Below are 21,557 nucleotides of genomic sequence, written 5' to 3'. Positions count from 1 at the left end.
CTGATTGCCTTTGAGGAGCAGTTGGAAACTAGTTGTATGCAAGTGAACAGGTATAACTTGATGTAAAGATGACAGAAGTAATGATGTAAAGATCAGATAAACACGTGGATCTGTGAGCAACTGTAAACAGGAATGCACCAGGTAAATCAAATGTCACTCTGTTTCCTATATTTGGATGAATTTGCAATTTGAAAATGCCAATGGCTGCATTCAACCTTTTATCCAGTTTATTGCATTGCATGGTTGTTTAATGACCGTGGTTTCCGCAAGATATTTCCTTATTCCAATTCCTCATTCCAGGATGATTATATGCCCTCTTACAGCACTAGACACATTAACAAATGGTTTCACGAATGCCAGAATGTAGTCAAGCCTTGCACAGTTTCCTCAATCATCAGATCTAAAGATCACTGAGAGGTTGGGAGGTTCTGGAGTGTAGAGAGTGAAATATATTTCTACCGTATATCTCACTTGCTTCTTGTAAACAAATCATGGAAATGTATGACAACATTCTAGAATTTCAAATAGTGAGAATAGCTCAGAGGTGCTGGAAGGAGTCTCTTGCTATCCTTTATAATAGACCCAACTTGATTTGTAGGTAGCTCATTAGCTTATGGTTAGGCAGCTCAATAGGCGGTACTCGGAGCAACTCAGGGAGAGAGAACAGCAAAGCACTAGACCATAAGGAATTTTAATAATTATGTTGATCAAATAGGACGTTTGAGAAACACAATGATAAAACTTTTTATGGACTTTAACATCTATGTTGGTCTGCCACTCTCCTGTTTCCTGTCCCTGATCATTCTAAGAAGCTGTTCTGAAAGCAAAAGGTTGCCCTATTCCTTATTGAGTGCTTGGTATGAAAAACACAATAATAAAATATTCCATTATTCTGCCCACCCCATGCTTTTATGGTTGTTATTATTAGGGATGCAACAAATACTTGTTTTTCGGTATCGAGTATGAGTACCAATATTTATATTATGATACTCGCCGATACAGAGTGCTGATACTGGTACTTCTGGTAGCATGGAGCCGGCTTCCCGGGCAATCTGGATGCCGGACCGCGAGTCATTATTGGTTTGGTCATTCCTGTTTGGTCTGGAAGCCAGCTCCATGTTCCCTCGCAGCACTGCCTGTCAGAGGAAATCTCCCTTTGACCTGAAGTTCCGGTATCGGGGATAAGTATCGGAGCATTTGGGCGAGTATGAGTACTCGCCCAAATACTCGGTATTGGCACCGTTACGATACAAGTATCAATATCGGTGCATCGCTAGTTATTATCAACATATATTAAGAATTATTTAAAGTTTTTGCTTATTTGTAGATTACATTTGCCAGAATTTTAAAACAGAAATGATCAAAACTATGCATGTAACTTAATGAACCAGAAGCATTGTACACATAAAAAACAGAAGCATGTGACTTGTGTAAGAGATTGAATAATGAAAAGGGAAGCATGTTTTAATCATTTCAGGAAATGAATATTCAAACCCCAGTGCTAACAAGGGAATAAACGTTATATTATATTTAAAGTTATTGTATGGGTTTAGTGCCAATTTTGCTACACAAGAACTGTTCAATAAATGATTGCTTGTCATTGAACAGTTCTTGTGTAGCAAATTTGGCATTAAAATAAACACTAAACCCAAACAATAAGTTTTATATATAACATTCATGCATACATTTTAGAAAGTTGAAGTGCCCATGCCAACGGGCATTATTCTCCTCTATATAATGTCCTCTGCAGGAAGGCACATCAGATGCAGGTCAGAAAAATACCATTTGCTTTAATGCAGCAGTGCACATAACAGTTCAGAGGCTGCATTTGACTAGCTGTGCGTTGTGCTGTGTTTCTTTGAACATAGCATGTCCCATTTAAATTGTAGGCAAAGCAGGTCAAAAGTTAAAAAGTGAGATTAAATGCAGCTGCATGTGTTCAAACAGTATGCAATCTATTCAGGTGAAAATAAGGTCCTTACTTGTATTGTTGTTTGTTCCTCTTTTGGTTCTCCAACGTTTGAGAAGAGGTGAAGAGATTTCAGTTGCTCATTCTAAAGTTCTTGGAGGATAAAATTAGCAACATAGAATGTATCATCGAACAGCAGCAAAGTCCAAAGCTACTTCAGCCGATCAGTGATTCTCACTTTCATGTAATGGTTTACTGCTTAAAAGTAGAGTAACTCATTCTTAAGTAAGTAGCTAGCACGCCCAGAGTTATTGTGCTGTTAGCTGCAAATGACACTCACTATGTCTTCTACAAGTTTTTAATCATTAAGACGTCTATAAATGCTGATTGTAATGGTTTACCAATGGCCCTCATAGGGGTTAAGACTTCATATGTCAGATAAAACCTTCTTGGGTATCCTAATCTACACATTCTGGTATATTGTAAAAACGCACACTCCTTCTGATCCTTGAACTTATTTTCTACTCAGAGTAATAAAATACCAATAAAATGAAAGATAAACTTATGTTTAATTACTTATGCATAATTCTGCTGTAATCAGCTACTAAGTATTGACACAATTTTCCAGAGAACTAGTGACTTCACTTTATTGGACGGCAGTCATCTTCAGCTGCCAACTTGTTTTCAGCTTCTTCCCAGCACCAGCACCCCAGGAGTATCAAATCCATGGGGGAATTATAACTAAAATTGGAAACAGACCACCATATACCCTGCCCTTTCTTGCAGCATGTGCTTTCCTATTGGTCAGAGAATGTTATGGGTAGTCTAAATGGCCAATAGGAAAACAGGCAGCAGGAAGAGGTGTAGCTTTACTAAAGAGGACCTTTGAATTTAGGGCTCCTTACATGCTTTGGGAAAAAAAGCTAATGTTTTCTTGTTCAGCTTGCTGGGTTGAATGTAAAAAAAACTTTGAGTGTACGGCCTATGCTCAAAAGGAGTAGGGGTTTTAAAAAGCAAAATAAGCCCACTGGTTTGCTAAAACACATTTAATTAGGGTTCACATATACTATATGCTTTTACATGTTTTTTGTTTTAGATCCAGTGTGCTTCTTTATAATATGCTTTAAAACTACCATTGCCTGCCTTAACCTAAAGGAAATCTATATAGCAACAACAACCAAGCTGCGGATGCTCTTTTGCAAACGCAAAGCAACTTAGTATAATTGCTATAAACGATCCTCCTGATTCTAATCAGATTTGAAAGTCATATCTTTCCTCTCAGTGCTCAATTATATTAATGAAGGAAGCATAGGTTTCTAGCTGTAACTGCCCATTATTAGTTTACAGACACAACTTTTATATGTCTTTTTTAATGATAGAAAAGGTCTCAACCCCTTTAAACAAGAATACATGTAGAACTTACAGCTGAACTCCACGATTGCTCTGACAAATTCTGAGGAACTTGGTTTACAGATTTCCGTTACTCCTTCGAATATGTTGCTTATCTATGTTGCTGTCTCCTCACCGGGCGCGGATGCAGGGAGCAGAGCGGCAGGGTTAACAGTAACCCTGCCGCTCCGTGATAACCAGTGAGAGGGGAGAGCAGTCTTCCCCTCTCACCTGTCACAGAAGTTCTAGCACAGTGCTGTGCTAGAACTCCTATATTGGAGGTGACAGGTTCAATAAAGAGAACCTGCCACCTCCAAATGCTATCACACAGGGGATTGTTAGCTCCTGTGGGATAGCGATAGAGTTAAGTGAAAAAAAATTGTTAAAAAAATAATTACATAAATAAAATTGTAAATTTTAATTAATAAAAAATAATAAAAAATTATTACATTCACACCGTAGGTCTCTGTAATGTGCATCAGACCGCCGGTCTCTGTAATGTGCATCACACCGCAGGTCTCTGTACTCTGCATCACACCACAGGCCTCTGTACTGCGCATCACACCGCAGGTCTCTGTAGTGCGCATAACACCGCAGGTCTCTGTACTGCACATCACACCGCCGGTCTCTGTACTGCGCATCACACCGCCGGTCTCTGTACTGCGCATCACACCGCCGGTCTCTGTACTGCGCATCACACCGCCGGTCTCTGTACTGCGCATCACACCGCCGGTCTCTGTACTGCGCATCACACCGCCGGTCTCTGTACTGCGCATCACACCGCCGGTCTCTGTACTGCGCATCACACCGCCGGTCTCTGTACTGCGCATCACACCGCCGGTCTCTGTACTGCGCATCACACCGCCGGTCTCTGTACTGCGCATCACACCGCCGGTCTCTGTACTGCGCATCACACCGCCGGTCTCTGTACTGCGCATCACACCGCCGGTCTCTGTACTGCGCATCACACCGCCGGTCTCTGTACTGCGCATCACACCGCCGGTCTCTGTACTGCGCATCACACCGCCGGTCTCTGTACTGCGCATCACACCGCCGGTCTCTGTACTGCGCATCACACCGCCGGTCTCTGTACTGCGCATCACACCGCCGGTCTCTGTACTGCGCATCACACCGCCGGTCTCTGTACTGCGCATCACACCGCCGGTCTCTGTACTGCGCATCACACCGCCGGTCTCTGTACTGCGCATCACACCGCCGGTCTCTGTACTGCGCATCACACCGCCGGTCTCTGTACTGCGCATCACACCGCCGGTCTCTGTACTGCGCATCACACCGCCGGTCTCTGTACTGCGCATCACACCGCCGGTCTCTGTACTGCGCATCACACCGCCGGTCTCTGTACTGCGCATCACACCGCCGGTCTCTGTACTGCGCATCACACCGCCGGTCTCTGTACTGCGCATCACACCGCCGGTCTCTGTACTGCGCATCACACCGCCGGTCTCTGTACTGCGCATCACACCGCCGGTCTCTGTACTGCGCATCACACCGCCGGTCTCTGTACTGCGCATCACACCGCCGGTCTCTGTACTGCGCATCACACCGCCGGTCTCTGTACTGCGCATCACACCGCCGGTCTCTGTACTGCGCATCACACCGCCGGTCTCTGTACTGCGCATCACACCGCCGGTCTCTGTACTGCGCATCACACCGCCGGTCTCTGTACTGCGCATCACACCGCCGGTCTCTGTACTGCGCATCACACCGCCGGTCTCTGTACTGCGCATCACACCGCCGGTCTCTGTACTGCGCATCACACCGCCGGTCTCTGTACTGCGCATCACACCGCCGGTCTCTGTACTGCGCATCACACCGCCGGTCTCTGTACTGCGCATCACACCGCCGGTCTCTGTACTGCGCATCACACCGCCGGTCTCTGTACTGCGCATCACACCGCCGGTCTCTGTACTGCGCATCACACCGCCGGTCTCTGTACTGCGCATCACACCGCCGGTCTCTGTACTGCGCATCACACCGCCGGTCTCTGTACTGCGCATCACACCGCCGGTCTCTGTACTGCGCATCACACCGCCGGTCTCTGTACTGCGCATCACACCGCCGGTCTCTGTACTGCGCATCACACCGCCGGTCTCTGTACTGCGCATCACACCGCCGGTCTCTGTACTGCGCATCACACCGCCGGTCTCTGTACTGCGCATCACACCGCCGGTCTCTGTACTGCGCATCACACCGCCGGTCTCTGTACTGCGCATCACACCGCCGGTCTCTGTACTGCGCATCACACCGCCGGTCTCTGTACTGCGCATCACACCGCAGGTCTCTGTACTGTGAATCACACCACAAGTCTCTGTACTGTGCATCACACCGCAGGTCTCTGTACTTGCCGTTGTTACTGATCTCAGTACTCTGCGTCACAATGCTGACCTGACGGAGTTAAGGCCGGGGCAGGGTAGGTGTTAGTGGGACAACTTGTGGCCAGTAACTATTAAGGCCTGGCTAGTAACTTAGGACTTGAAATTTTGAGCCCTGTATATATTATGGTGGCTAAAGTGATATAACACCTTTTTATTAAGTACAAATCAGTGCAAAATAATCAAAATATAATTGGTGATACACAAGAAATCAATTGGATCAAAATTTCAATAATATTGATCAACACAGATAATGAGAAAAATAAAACCGCAGGATATTATTTCAAATATGAATGAAACAAAACTTAATAACTCCTGGAATGCAATTAGTAGCTTATCATTAGCTCAGCAGAATGTAACAACATGATGTACAGATTTGACACGTGATCTCTCTCAGACAACAGATATTCAACAGCTCAAAATGTATACTGCGCAAGATATATCATGCACAGAACTGGCAATTTGTAAAGCCCTAACCCCATAGTTCTCCTTTAAGGCAAAAACAAACTTCCACTAAATTATTTTTAATTTTTAAGTATACATCACAACCACACCATAGACTAGAAACTGAAATCAGCTTCAAAAAGATCATACATATGTGTGTATTTCTCTCCCAAGATTGGAAAAGAGACTGATCGTACTGCAGTTAGAGTGATCTAAATTCAAATCTCGATGCTACTAGGACCAAATGGTTTAGTCAGATGTATATGGCTATTTCATTGCCTACAGAAAAATAGAAATGATACTTTACCAAATTTTTTAAAAATCTTTTTGTCTGAGAGATGTCAGCTTTTGTGTTGGTTCCCCTGGACAGCCCATCAATCAGCTTCAGATCTCCCACTCTCGTGTGTATAAAGATCCCCCGTATCAAGATCCAGTATGAAGAACCCTCCAGTATGAAGAAGAATCCTCGTATATTCCTCTCCTAACTTTTTATCACCCAAAAATGTGGGCCTGGTTTGCTTATCTTTTACTTTTAATTATGATGTAACTATTATGTAACTACCGGAAGAGGGCAATATTGGATTAGAAATAACTATTGGTCCTTTCTTTAAAACTTCAACATAAGATTGAGAAGCATTTGATGACAGATTGGTTACCTTAAAGTCCTTCACTGATATAATGCCCAACCTAATTATTTGTACTTAAAACATAAACACATCAAATTGATTATATATGCTAATATGTTTCAATAAGTACACAATATATAATGAATATAGGTTGAATATTATAAGAATATATATTTTAAAAAAATCAGTATATAATTAAGTATGTTAATGCTGCATGCCATACTAATAATACAATTGAAATTATTGCTAATATTGCCAGTTCAATAATAATAATTGTATCTAAGACAACTTTATAACGTGCTCGTTATTTTTCTTTTTCTCATCCATGAAAAGAAATGAATCAAATACTTTGTTGTCCATTGTTAGACAATATGTGTGGTTCTAACACAGCCTAGCTCAAGGACAGTCCTTATCTTATGGATGACACTTCTCACCAACCATAACTGGAGAATATAACTTTCTGGCTGTTCTGTATCATTTTGATGGTATTTCTCACGATTTAGCTGAGAAATGTGGGGGATAAGTTTCCAAGAAACATTTCTGAAAGTTTTTGTCCGGAACTCATAACTTAAGTTCCATTTAGATCTGTTAGTAGTACAAAATGGCTTTCAAGATGCCATTTTATAATATGTAGAATAACATGTATAGGCCTTATTGTCCAATTCTTTAGCCTCAATAGTTCTGACATGTCCTAGAATCTAGATTGTTCACTTCTCCTGCCTTCTCCAAACTCTTTACCCTTTTGTGAATAGCCCTGACAATATTGATACCAACAAGTCTTCTCATTAGCCTCAATGGATGTTATAATAAAGTGAACATCTCATTGTTTTAAGACTGATTTTAAAATATGAATATGTGTCAATTTCCAGGAAAAAACAGAATATCAGGGAATCTAGATCCTATATACAGTATATAGTTTGGGATGTATTTATTGAGATCAGGACTGACCCCATTTGTAGACTTTCAGTTTATGTTATTAGGTGATTACCAACAGAAAGTAACATATTACCAGTCTTTTATTTTCTTGTTTCAGGTAACATCTGTTCAATTATTGATTATCCTTATGTAAGAGGTATATAACTAACTGCTGCACTTTCTTAAAAAGTAATAACCATATTATAATAGTAGTTATGGCAATGCACTAAGAATTTGATTGTATTAACTGAAAGAAGTGCATTTGCCATTAGGGGTACATGTTTATAGGCTGTAGGCTGATAGATCATTCCAAAAATGGTACATTTAGGCAACACTGTCACTAACAAAAATTCAGCTGAGTATAAAGTGCAGGCACCTAGAGGTCAAAGCCTGTCTGTCAATCTGTGCCTCCTGCACATTAATATTGGCTATTAAGGCCGCCTATCATAGTGATGAGTCAATAGGAATGTGTGAAGGGCAGGCTTTGACAATACCAAATAGTTTTGGAGCTTTCCGGGTCAGAGCAGCCTGGCATTCAGATGTGGCAGAAGGACTTGGTGGCTGCCCCAAGTACAGACACCTCTGTTTGCTTAGTGAAAAAGTGGCTTAAATATATATTTTTTAAACTAAATGCCTAACCACTTAAAGTTAAACTTCTGAGAAAAAAAAAACAAAATACTGTACACAGTTAAAATATATTCATGTTTATTGTTTTACGGATAAGTGATTTGTATGTCTATAGAATCTTGTGATGTACACAAATATATAACATGAATATATTCATGTTTATTGTTTTACGGATAAGTGATTTGTATGTCTATAGAATCTTGTGATGTACACACATTTTCCACACTACACAGCCAAATGAATGACATATGTAGTTTCTAACAATGCGATTCATGTTTCTGGTTTAGCAACTTCCTGTCACCTCTCCACCTCCAGCTTCCCCATTGCACAATGAATAATCATCTTAACCTCTGTCCAGAGAGACGTGCACTAAGCTAGGACTAAGAAGTTCTAATGCTTAACCCAGCGTGAACGTAATCATACCTCCCAACTGTCCCGATTTCCACAGGACTCATCCTGGGATTCTAACCAAATCGTGGGGCTCAGTGGCCCCGCCCCTTTCCCCGTCACCATGTGGTGGAATGCTCATTCCTGATAAATACTGGTGTCTGACTGGTGCAAGTACAGGAGAGTGTGGAAAATCTATCCCCACTTCCTGTTCATGTGACTATAACAAGAGATGTCTGGGATACATTTCCCTTGCTATGAGACATCAGGCTGGTGAGGTGCACCTGGGAGCTTTGGTGCATAGTCCCAGCAATGGGAGGGGGAATGGCAAGAGCAGCAGTGCCAGGTACACTGACCACCAACACCACCTCACCCATAGCGACTACCAAAGTCCCTCTCCACCCAAGAATGGCGACTTCCGAATTAACCACCACCACTGACTAATAATGTTGCTTCTCTACCCATACTGGCCTCAATGCCGACCCGCCCACCCACACTGAACACCACTGTCCCCCGCTTATTGAGCACCTTGTCCTTGTCCACCCTCTCTCACTGCCAATGCTTCCCCCCCACACCAGCCACCATTGCCTCCCACTGGCTGCCAATATCCCCCTTCACCTACAATGACCACCAATGTCTATCTACACTGAACGCCAGTGCCGTCCACTCTCCCCTGACAAAATGTGCTTTGTTCCCCCCCTCACTGATCAGGTATTTTGTTTTTCTACCACTGAACATCAATGGCAGGTATTATTTTCCTCCCTCTGACCACCAACATCAGCATTTATCCCCTATTAATACTAAGCCATTAATTTCTCCCACCCACTACCAACACCAGGCATGTTTCTTCTCCCACTGACGCAGGCCAAGTTTTTTTCCATTGACCACCTACAGTGGGCATTTTTCCTCCCACTGACCCCAGGGCATGTTTTTTTCCCATCTGACCAGCGATGTCAGGGCATTCTTCCTCCCATTGACTACCGATGCTGAGACATTATTTCCTCCCACTGACCACCAACAGCAGTGTTCTTTTTTTACGCAATGGCAGGGCCATTTTTTTTCACATTCAGACTCTGGAAATAAATCTTGTCCTACCGATGCTCTTCCAGTGTTGCTTGGGGGATACAATTCCTACCAGACTTTCAATTCCTGTCAATGAGAATAAATAAAACAGCACTGATCAAGAAGGAAACAGTAAACTACAGCAACCAGAAATTAACCAGCTGTTTATGGTACAAGCCTGGATGTTCATTATACTAATACGACATGAAGGAGTACCGAGCAGCACATACTGGCCAGTATTTTGGTTGCTATAATTACGTTACCCAAACAAAGGGAAGATTATTCACAAATAAATATAAAAACACACAAGTAAGTGGAAATGTTTTGTGCCTTAACCTTATCAACAACTAAAACTGAACAGGTCTGGATAACCATTAACCTGTAGATGACACACAACTGAATTTCACAATCAACAAAGTTTAGATAAAATTATACAGATTAGGTAAATGCCTTCCTACCTAGATGAAATACATAGCATAGAATACAGTTGGCTACACAGATTATAGTCTGATTGTACAATCTTCTATGCATAGGTTGAAGGATGCAATTATAGGAAATATCTCTTACAAAAAAAAGAACATTGGATTAAAGGAGAACTATGGGGTTAGGGCTTTTCCCCATCGTTCTCCTAAAGGTAACGGGAGGACACAAAATAGCGTCCTACAGCTCGCGGTATACTGAGACGCTGAGACAATTCTGCCTGGATCCACCCAGCTGCGTGAGTGACAGCTGGCTCTGCCTATCTAGAGGCAGAGCTAGCTGTATCCACCCCCTCCCCCGTCCGTTCCGCCAGTCAGCGCTGGAGGATCGGACAGGGGAGGGGGGAATCCAGTCCCTCCCCTGTCATGGCTCTCTGCACGTATAGATCGAGAAGTGAGCGAGCGCCTGGAATGTGTTCGCTCACTTCCCAATCTACTGAGCCGACCTGTGACAGTTTAATTGTCACAGGTCGGCTCAGATTATGAGGCTGAGTGAAAATCACTCACCTCATAATTCTCCTTTAACTGCCTCCCGGCCGGCCGTTGTACTTGCACGGCCGGCCGGGAGCTTCTTGGATGTAACAGGCCGTGTATATACGGCCTGTTAGCCCCGCCCACTCGGGCGCACCGTGTGCAATCTTTCTTTCCAACTTTTCATAATTGTTTTCACTGATGCTTCCTTCCTGTCTCACCAACCTGTCCTAATTTTGTTGAGGGATGTGCATGCACAAATACTGAGCCTATGTGTATAGACCAGTATGGAAGCTAGGATCACCCTTCAAGCTGAACTCCGGGATAAGCAAATATTGTCTAAATTCAAGAGGCATTAATATTCTTACTTGAATGTAAACCAGTGTGAAATGTTACCTCTGTGCAGGAGCTTCCTGTAATAAAGGCCAGTCACTGCTTTTCTCTGTCCTTGTGTAGGGTGACTGGTCTTGTATCCGCCCCTCCTGTAGTTTTCTGCAGGCAGCAGTGGCGTAACAATCGCCATAGTGACCCAGTTGGAAGAGATCTCACACCCTGCAGAGCCCACTATAGAGAGTTCTTCAGGGGGGTCCTAGGTGACATTAGGGGTCTTGGAGACCCCTGATGTCTCCATAAAGAGGACCTGTCACCTCTTTTGCTATCACATAGAGGGGTTTCTCAGCCCCCGCTGTGATAGCAATAAAGTTAAGTGGAAAAACAAAATAGAAAAAATAAAAAAATTATTTTTTCCAAATTTTCAGTAATTTCTCCTTATAGTAAAAAATAAAACCCCCAGTGGTGATTAAATACCACCATAAGAAAGCTCTATCTGTCCCCAAAAAATGGTATAAAATTCATTTCAGTACAGCGTTGCATGACGATGGTCATGGCTCTCTGCCGTGGCAGGGGAGGGGATGGATTCCCTCCTCCCCGCTCGGATCTGCCAGCTGGGGGGAGGGGGCGGGTACAGCTGGCTCTGCCTCTACATAGGCAGAGCCAGCTGTCACTCACGCAGCTGGGCGGATCTCGACATCGATGTCGGGATCCGCTCCGGCTGCGGCGTCTCAGTATACCTCGAGCTGTAGCTCGCGGTATACTGAGCTTAGGGTGACGGGAGGACGCTAGTTTGTGTCCTCCCGTTACCCTAAGGAGAACTATGGGGAAAAGCCCTGACCCCATAGTTCTCCTTTAACTATAACTACCAGTAATGCAGTAGGCTTGAAAGAAAAGTGCCACAGTAGAAAAGTCTGATAGTTCTTTTTTTCAATTTTTCTTCCTTACATTAAAGTGGGCCTAAAAAAATGCATCACTAATGGTGCCCATACACTGCTCGATTCTCGTACGAGAATCGCGGGAAATCCCGCGATCGCACGAGAATCGAGCAGTGTGAACGAAGATGTGCGACCGTTCTACTGTACGGTCGCACGTCTTTTGTCTAAGGAGCACGCTACAAAACCAGCCGAAAATCGTACGATTTTCGGCTGGTTAGAACGGTGCTCGGGAGACAAATGCCGAACGGGCCGGTGTGCGCACGCGCACACTGCCCGTTCAGCATTGCGGTCCTCGGAAGCCCGCCCCTTTATTGCTTGAGTTTTATGACTAAGCAATCTACGTTGGTTTGATGTTTTAAGCTGTCAACGTTTTTTAAATTCAGTTAAACAAATGTAATAAACCAATAAAAGTGCCGCGGCCATTTTTCTTCCAAATAGTTTGGTGTCTGTGTCGTTTATTTTAATATGTAGTACCGCCTGCAATTCCATGATCCTAATCCTTGTTTGTGAATTTAGCCTACTGCATGATTGTCTATGTCACCAGCAGCAAGCATATGCTGCCCTGAGGTTCATCAGCTGTTTGCCACGAATCCCACAAGGAGGTAACAGTTTTCCTGCGTGAGTTTCCATAGTTACACCTCTTGGGCTTACCCTCTAAATGATGGCGGACATGCACGCAGGAGACTAATGAACAACGTCGACAAGCAGATGCAAAGTCCACAGAAGAAACAGTGTTCAGAGCAGGCGGCATTGAAGCAGAGTCATATCAAAAGTGTTAGTCATACACAATCAGCCAAATGATCATTGCGATTGCAGAACAATCATTACAGCAACACAAGTACCAGTCACATGTGTTTTAAGCATAATACATGTATGCCATCTAGTGACACTGGTCTTTGTTGCATTTCCCAAACATTCCACCAGAAGGCGCTTGTCTAAGGCTAGGTTCACATCTCTGAGTCTGAATTTTCCTTCATGCGTTTTTTGGTATGTTTTTGATGCGCGGTTTTTTTAATGCATTTTTTTTATACACTGACAATGAAGTCTACGGGCCAAAAACGCACGTTGATGCACCAAAAAAAATGTAGCTGTACTATTTTTCATAACGCACGGCAGCACAGGGGACAGGCGTGGAGAGGCCCCATAAAAAGAATGGCACTCCTCTTATTGTGCATCAATGCACGTTGGGAAATGTACGTTAAAGCACACAAATGTGAACCGGGCCTAAGGCTTGCATCCAGCTAAAAGAAAAATACTCCGGTGTCACAGCTACCGTAGTAATACCATTGAAAGTAAAGTCTCATTTACAAGGCAAAAATGTGGCAGCTGCGGCAAGAATCCAGCAGATTCCTGCGGCTGGATTCATAGGTGGATGTGGACGGCTGGGGGTGCTGTGCCTTTACATATCAATGACAGCCTGACAGCGACTGCAGCAGTCCACCACTGTTCGGATGTACTCTCACATAGAGTGATTACCTGCGGTTGGGGACAGATGATCACCGCTGGACGCAAGCTGTTTGCTTCCATGGGCAATCTTTTGACCCCAACTGCAGGTAATCATTAAATGTGTGATTATTATTGAATATCGGTGGACAGCTGCAGCCACTGTCAGCCATCCACCCGTAAATCCAACCGCAGGAATCCGCTGGATTCGTGCCTGCAACTGCCACATTTTTGCCACGGGAATGAGGCTTAAAGCTGGTGGATTTTGAAAGAAGAAGTTCAAAAAAAATGTATTAACCCTTGTAGTGGGGCCACCACCAGACCATCTGAGCAGGCTTTTTCTTAGACCAGTACCTAGAACATCTCTCCCCCTCTGCTGCAGTGGTCTAAGGCCCCGTTCACACCAGGGCAGTTCGGTCACGTGGATTTGTTCATCCTGAACTGCCAACATGAACGATCCCATACATTCCTATGGGGACCGTTCATGCGATCGCGCGGCTCTACGTGATCCAAGCCGCCTACTACCCAAAATGCTCCCTGAGCCTTTATTTTCCACGCTGATCAACGTGGATTCTATACAGATTTGATCAGAGCATTCTTGTGCGTTTTTAATTGTGTTTCAGCGATGAAAAACGCATTTGAAACCGTCCAAAACCGCCCTTTTAAAATTTGAGCGGAAGCCGCGCTGAAACGCATCCGCCCTGGTGTGAATAAGGCCTAAGGATCCTGGTGTCATCACGCTCTATAAATTGTGCGTAGGCTGTGGGGGGAATTTATCACAACTGGAGCAGACAAGATCTGGAGCAGCTGCCCACTGCAACCAATCAGCATCTCTCTTCAGTTTGCTCAGGTAAAATTTGAAAATGAGAGAGAGGCGCTGATTGGTTGCCCTGCACAGCTGCTCCAGATCTTGTCCGCTCCAGTTTTGATAAATTCCCTTCTGTCTATAGATGTAAGGACGCCAAGAAGCATTCCATCTGTGCAGCGGAGGAGGCTTCAGTGATCACAGAAGCAGGGAGCCTACTCAGATGGTTTGGTGAGTATAACTTTTTTTTTTTAGCACCTAGACAAAAACGAGCAGTTAACCCTTGCAGTGCAGGGGTAGCCCCACTCCAAGGGTTATTAAAATAAATACAATTTTAACTGGAGTTCTTTACAATGATCAAGGAAAAAATACACCTTCACCTATCACTGTTCTCAAAGTAAGAATGAATCTACATTTGTTTTAAAGCTTGTCAGCACAAAAGCATTTTATTATGTGGAATTCAGGTAGTATAACTAGAGGTGTAAACATCACAACATGATAGCATGTAAAAATATTTGGTTATACAAGATTGTAAATATTGTACTGATGTATATGACCTGTACACATACAATGCAAACAGAATAACATTTTATTGTCGGGATATACATTATACTTGTCACGGTGATATCTAGGCCCTTGTGATATAGCATTTGTATTCTGATAATGGAAAATGAGCTTTCAATGTAACAGAACTAGTTATCATTCCAAGACTATATAAAGTCAGCATAGCCACAATCTTATTTTGCTTCTTATCAGCTTGCAAATGCTATGAGCAGGTCAAATTCCCTTCTCTCTGACCATGCTGCAATAGCAGTAAGATTGTGAAAGGAGCCCTACATTCCACAGCACGCAGAAAAACACTGTACGGATTATTCTACTATGAGCTACATGACACTTTTCATTTCCTTGGATTCACACTTTGCCATTTTGTGCCCTGTGTCGCGCTTTTGGAATATGCTCCAGACAGTGTGCCTGAAATATTCTAGGGGTGTGTGCAAGGTACTTTATTGCATTCATTTTTAATAGGTTGCCAACAAACGTGAGCAGACAAAAAAACTGAAATGCAGCATTGTTTACAACGCAGCGCACTGTAACGCACCATGCATTGTGGCATTTTTCAAAGCGTGTGCGCAGAAGCTGTGTTGTCTAAGTGAGTTAGGGTGCAATAAAAAAAAAAATGGCATTGCAATACAATAACAGATGTAATACTGTATGCATTAACATGTGTGTTATCACAATTCCCTGCATTGCAAGAGTGTGTATCATGCCTAAGGCCTGATTTACACGTCCTAAATCAGCCATGGTATCTTGCAGATACCTGCAGCCGGTATCCCAGCTGTTCCAATCAGATTAGTGGCGGCCATTTTGCCTGTACAACTCAATGACAGGCTGGAAGAAGCTGGGGCCGTCTGTGGCTGTAAGCATGTCTCTGGACATTTAGCGGTTACAAGTGGTTAGGGACAAATGTTCGGCCCTGGACACAGTCTATCGGTGTCCAGGGTCACACATCTGCCCCTTACGCTGGATGTGCGAAGACCTGCGAATACATGCTGACTCTTTTCACCTTGTCATTAAGGTGTACAGGCTGTTTGGAACAGATTCAGGGGTAGCCAAACTCCGGCCTTCCAGCTGTGGTGAAACTACAAATCCCATGATGCATCTCTCTCCGGGAGTCATGTTTGTGACTGTAAGAATCTTGCAATGCCTCATGGGATTTGTAGTTCCACCACAGCTGGAGGGCCGGAGTTTGGCTACCCCTGGATTAGAGGAAAGCTCACTAAATGTAGGCTCCGTGCTTTACAAATTCATCCAATTTAATCATTTTAATCGCATTGAAGGATCGAATGAATGATCATAAGGATGTCTGTGTAGCCCCTTTAAAAACTATTTGTCCAATTTGGAATCTACTATAGCAAATAGCTACACTGAAGGGTCTATGGACGAGATAGAAAGCTGCTGGAGGGTGGCCAGGCACTGAGCTGCACTATTATGGGATGCCCAGGAGCTGCAGCATGATTTAGTAGTGTTACCAAACACATTGAGATGCTGTCAGTAGTGAAAGGGTTAAAGGACACATCTATCGTACAGCAGGGAGAAAAGGTTGTGCCCCATTCACACTTCGGCGTACCGGGAACGCGCGTCGTGGTTGTGCACGTTCGTACATGGTTTTTGCCGTGTGTTGCCCAGTCACTTCTATGGGCTGCCACATGTATGACAAACGCGGCACAGAAGCTCATGCATTTTAGCTGTGAGCTTCCCACGTTTTTTTCCCCGGGCATTTCTGTGTTTTCCCAGTCGTGATGGAGTGGCAGCAACTAATAATTAAGTTATGATACCAGGAAAAGTGACACTTTTTTAAAGTGCTCTGTGAATGTGCTCCAAAGTGTGCACTTGATACGCGTTTGGCGTGCGGTATCGGACAGCGATGGTGTGAACGGGGACTAGATTAATGCATTCAGTGGTGAGAAGGGATTCCTATGCACACAGGGCAGAAAGGGTTAATTATTGCATGCAGCCGGCGGGGGAAGGCATTCATATGCAACCCTGCTGGGGAGAAAGGGTTAATTATTGCATACAGCAGGGGAAAGGCATTCATATGCAACCCTGCTGGGGAGAAAGGGTTAATTATTGCATACAGCAGGGGAAATGCATTCATACGCAACCCTGATGGGGAGAAAGAGTTAATTATTGCATACAGCAGGGGAAAGGCATTCATATGAAACCCTGCTGGGTAGAAAGGGTTAATTAGTGCACTCGGAAGGGAGACTTTTAAATGTGGGCACATGTTGAGCTGAACGGGTTAAATACTTATAGCAAGCACGGAGATGGTGTTAAAAGACACACAGTGGCCGAGCTAGCTGCTGCAGCCAGAGGGCAGGAGATGAAAAACGCAGATATGGAGGAGGATCATCAACCCGTATGAAAGACAAAGCTGGGGAAGCTAGGTCACATGACACTCTCCCCCACACAGGCGTTCAGGAGTAAGCAGCATGAAGACTGAATCTGGACAGACACAGACCTATAGACTTCAGGACAAAACTGGTTGCGCACGCGTAGTATGGCTATACCTGACGTCACAGCTTCACTCCTACTGAAGAATACTACAGACAGGCCTTTACATCAGCAGCCCGAGTAGCTCGCCGTGATCGTATAGTGGTTAGTACTCTGCGTTGTGGCCGCAGCAACCTCGGTTCGAATCCGAGTCACGGCATTGCGGATAAAGCAATGGCACGGCATGTGGGCTCATGTTTTTATTCTGCCAAATTAACTATTACGCATATTTACTCTTTTTATTTCATTTTAATGCCACATATGAGTGTGTATATATACTTGTATGTACAGAAATGTATTGCCTGTAAACCGTAATGGTGTTTTGTCATTACATTCTTGTGCAGGACGACCTGTTCTTTTTTGCACGTAATCAAACAGAAAAGTAGTAATGATATATTATACAGTAACTTTGAATGCTTTTTTTTTGGGGTACACATTTATTATTCTGACTTTGGAGTGTGGATACTGTTTTTAGTGCTGATAGATTCCAGAACTGTAAGTTATGTATGAACTTTCAAGGTTTATAACTTTTCACTGTGAAATCTGGATACTGAGTGATGAGAAGTTATGGAATTGAGGGGTGGAATGATCAGTAAATGATAATAGTAGCTGACATCACGGGGTGCTGTGCATACCATTGACTTCTGGCAGTCACAAGCCCTTCTGCCAGCCTGGCAGTCACAAGCCCGAGTAGCTCGCCGTGATCGTATAGTGGTTAGTACTCTGCGTTGTGGCCGCAGCAACCTCGGTTCGAATCCGAGTCACGGCATTGCGGATAAAGCAATGGCACGGCATGTGGGCTTCTTTTATGTAGTACAATATCAACTGACATTGCTCAGTGCTAAAAGATTTTTATATGACTAATCTTTATCTGTCATGTGTTTATTGCTGTGTGGCTTGATATCACATTGATGATCATTTTTACTATTATTTTTATTGTCATGAGCTCCTACAACTGTAAACCTCTCTACACTTCAGCTATGCACCTATTGTATTGGTAATAAGTTTGCAGTACATATGATATGGTGTGCAATAATACACATATCGTTTTTTGGGGGGACTAACAAGACTTTTGTTAACAAGACCGGGGCGCAGTGGTGCCCGGCCAGATGCCGTGCGGGCCGCCTGGGTCGCTATGGCATCCTCTGCTGGTGGCTTTCACTGGCAGCTGAAGACGAACACGCCGCTGTTTAGATCACTAAGTCTCGTTCACACCTAGGCGTATTGCATATGCGCGTCTGTCGCGCGACCGGCGCGCGTTTTTTTACCGCGATTCGCGGTAAAAAAGTCGCGCGACTGCCGCGCGTTTCCGAAGGCTACTTGGCTGTATCCCAATAGAAACGCGCAACAAAACGGCCCAAAGTAGTACCTGTACTTTTTCAGGCGTGGGCCGTTTTGTAGCGCGTTAGGGACGGGCGGAAATACGCCAAGGTGGGAACGAGACCAATATTGAATACAATGGGATTTATATTTTTAAGCGTTTTGTAGAGCGTTCGTCGAGCGTAGAACGCGCTACAACGTTCAGGTGTGAACGAGGGCCAGCAGCGCGTTCCTCTCCACAGAGTCAATGACAGCCAGCAGCGGCAGTGGAGGAGGAGGCGGGGCCCGTGGTCGGCAGCAGGGGAGGAGGCGGGGCTCGTTGACGGAGGCGGGGCCCATCAGCGACCGTAGAGGAAGAGGAGGAGGACAGGTAAGGAGTGCGACCGGCCCACCTGAGGGTGACCCTGCGTAGCCCACCATAGAGAGTCTATGGTGGGCTCTGCAAGTTCACCCTCAGGTGGGATCTTGAGTGGGCTCTGCAAGGGGTATAACTAGAAATCACAGGGCCCCATACAAAATTTTGCTATGGGGCCCTGTGATTTCTAGTTACGCCCCTGGTCTGATGCTAATGATTTTGGTGGGACTTTTTATGGAAATGTCGATGGTCACCAGAGCCTTTTCCTCCTGTCCCGGCTGTGATTTGTAGTCTCTCTACAGCAGCGGTTCTCAACCTGTGGGTCGCGACCCCTTTGGGGGTCGAATGACGATTTGCCAGGGGTCGCCTTAGGTGGCTCCCGGCCACGCAGGAGAGAAACACTTTCTCCCGGAAAGGTTTACTCTGCTTGATCGAGCAGAGTAAACCTTTATCTGCTCCTGGTTTTTTTTTTTCTGACATCGGAGCCGCAGGCCGCCGTCAGTCAGAAAAGAAAAAAAAAACTTTCTCCCGGAAAGGTTTACTCTGCTCGATCGAATAAACCTGTCTCTGCACTGGCCACCATCATACGCTTTCATACGTGTCCACCATCATACGCTTTCATATCTGTCCACCATCATACGCTTTCATATCTGTCCACCATCATACGCTTTCATATGTTTCCACCATCATACGCTTTCATATGTATCCACCATCGTACGCTTTCATATCTGTCCACCATCGTACACTTTCATATCTGTCCACCATTGTACACCTTTATATCTGTCCACCACTGTACACTTCCATATCTGCTCACCATCACTAGAGCCTTTATATTATATTATTATATTATTTTATTTATAGGTTATCATCACAGCCACTGCTCCCAATATTTCAGGTGTTGGTAGGCCAGGCAGAGGAATGGGCAAGTGACAGCGGCACACGCGACATCCTCATTTATGGAGAAATTAAGAAAGGGCTTCTGTGTTGGTGGCAACAGGAGACGAAGCAGAGGATGGAAGATTGATCCAACAGCTCTGAACAAGGGCACATTTGTAAGGTAAGTGTGCCCTAATCTGCTATGCATACTTGAAGATTAGGGCAAAATTCCACCATTTACACAGCAGTTACAATGCACTGCAAGACACCACAATGATGACATTCTGACTAACTCATCACAACTGTACCTTGACACAGTGCATCGTGAGGTGAATGGGCACTAAACAGAAATGTTTAATTAGAAATTTCAATACTACATATGCTAAGTGTATATCTCAATGTCCAGTGAACATCTGAATGTCCAGTGAACCAAATGTCAATATGAATGCATTGGTGGTTCAGTGGTAGAATTCTCGCCTGCCACGCGGGAGGCCCGGGTTCGATTCCCGGCCAATGCAACAAACTTTTACTTTACATCACAATATTTATTGTGATAGAGCACTTTTGAGACATTACCTATTGCAGAGGGTGTGAGACAAATATATATACTGGTAGATATGGTGAAGATGAACTGCACAGGGAAGGAGATTCCTCTACCTCCTCAGCGGTCACATGTGCCTTTCTCCTCCCTCCTCAGCTGCTATTGGCTGGGAGGGAGAGTGCAGCACTGCCATTGGCTGCTTGTGAATCTTAGGAGAGCCGGACAGGACCTACAGAGAAGACTGCTTGGGGCTTTACATGGTGGAAATATCGCTGCTCCCCCTCCCCCCACCACCACCCCCTGAAGAGGAAGAAGAGGGCATGAGGACATCAGCACTGTAAGTCCCTTTTTTATCTTACATCGCTGACCTCCCCACTGCGTCATCTTACTGACCTCTGCACTGCGTCACATTACCGAATTCCGCACTGCGTCACATTACTGACCTCCGCACTGCGTCACCTTACTGACCTTCGCACTGCCTGACCTTACTGACCTCCCCACTGCGTCACCTTACTGACCACCCCACTGCGTCACCTTACTGACCTCCCCTCTGCGTCACCTTACTGACCTCCGCACTGCGTCACCTTACTGGCCTCCGCACTCTGCGTCACCTTACTGGCCTCTGCACTCTGCGTCACCTCACTGGCCTCCACACCCTGCGTCACCCTACTGGCCTCCACACTCTGCGTCACCCTACTGGCCTCCGCATTGTGTCACCTTGCTGACCTCCGCACTGCGTCACCTTACTGGCCTCCGCACTCTGCGTCACCTTACTGGCCTCTGCACTCTGCGTCACCTCACTGGCCTCCACACCCTGCGTCACCCTACTGGCCTCCACACTCTGCCTCACCTTACTGACCTCCCCACTGCCTCACCTTACTGACTTCCGCACTGCCTCACCTCACTGGCCTCTGCACTCTGCGTCACCTTACTGGCCTCTGCACTCTGCGTCACCTCACTGGCCTCCACACCCTGCGTCACCCTACTGGCCTCCACACTCTGCGTCACCCTACTGGCCTCCGCATTGTGTCACCTTGCTGACCTCCGCACTGCGTCACCTTACTGGCCTCCGCACTCTGCGTCACCTTACTGGCCTCCGCACTCTGCGTCACCTTGCTGGCCTCCGCACTCTGCGTCACCTTACTGGCCTCCGCACTCTGCGTCACCTTACTGGCCTCCGCACCCTGCGTCACCCT

The 21,557-nt window shown here is 45.1% G+C and overlaps 3 non-coding genes across 3 annotated transcripts; all 3 read left to right on the top strand.

Annotated features, from left to right (window-relative positions):
* Window positions 1-17,357: 17,357 nt before the first annotated feature.
* Window positions 17,358-17,429, top strand: TRNAH-GUG. Its single transcript has one exon. It is a non-coding gene; the product is annotated as a tRNA-His (tRNA).
* Window positions 17,430-17,966: 537 nt separating this feature from the next.
* Window positions 17,967-18,038, top strand: TRNAH-GUG. Its single transcript has one exon. It is a non-coding gene; the product is annotated as a tRNA-His (tRNA).
* Window positions 18,039-20,267: 2,229 nt separating this feature from the next.
* On the top strand, window positions 20,268-20,338 carry TRNAG-GCC. The gene has a single exon. It is a non-coding gene; the product is annotated as a tRNA-Gly (tRNA).
* The last annotated feature ends 1,219 nt before the right edge of the window (window positions 20,339-21,557 follow it).

This window comes from Nanorana parkeri, unplaced genomic scaffold (genome assembly GCF_000935625.1).
Source record: "Nanorana parkeri isolate BGI_ZX_2015 unplaced genomic scaffold, ASM93562v1 scaffold97, whole genome shotgun sequence".
NCBI lineage: Eukaryota > Metazoa > Chordata > Amphibia > Anura > Dicroglossidae > Nanorana > Nanorana parkeri.
The sequence above is the reverse complement of the archived record's forward strand: the minus strand, read 5'-3'. Positions and strand labels throughout refer to the sequence as shown.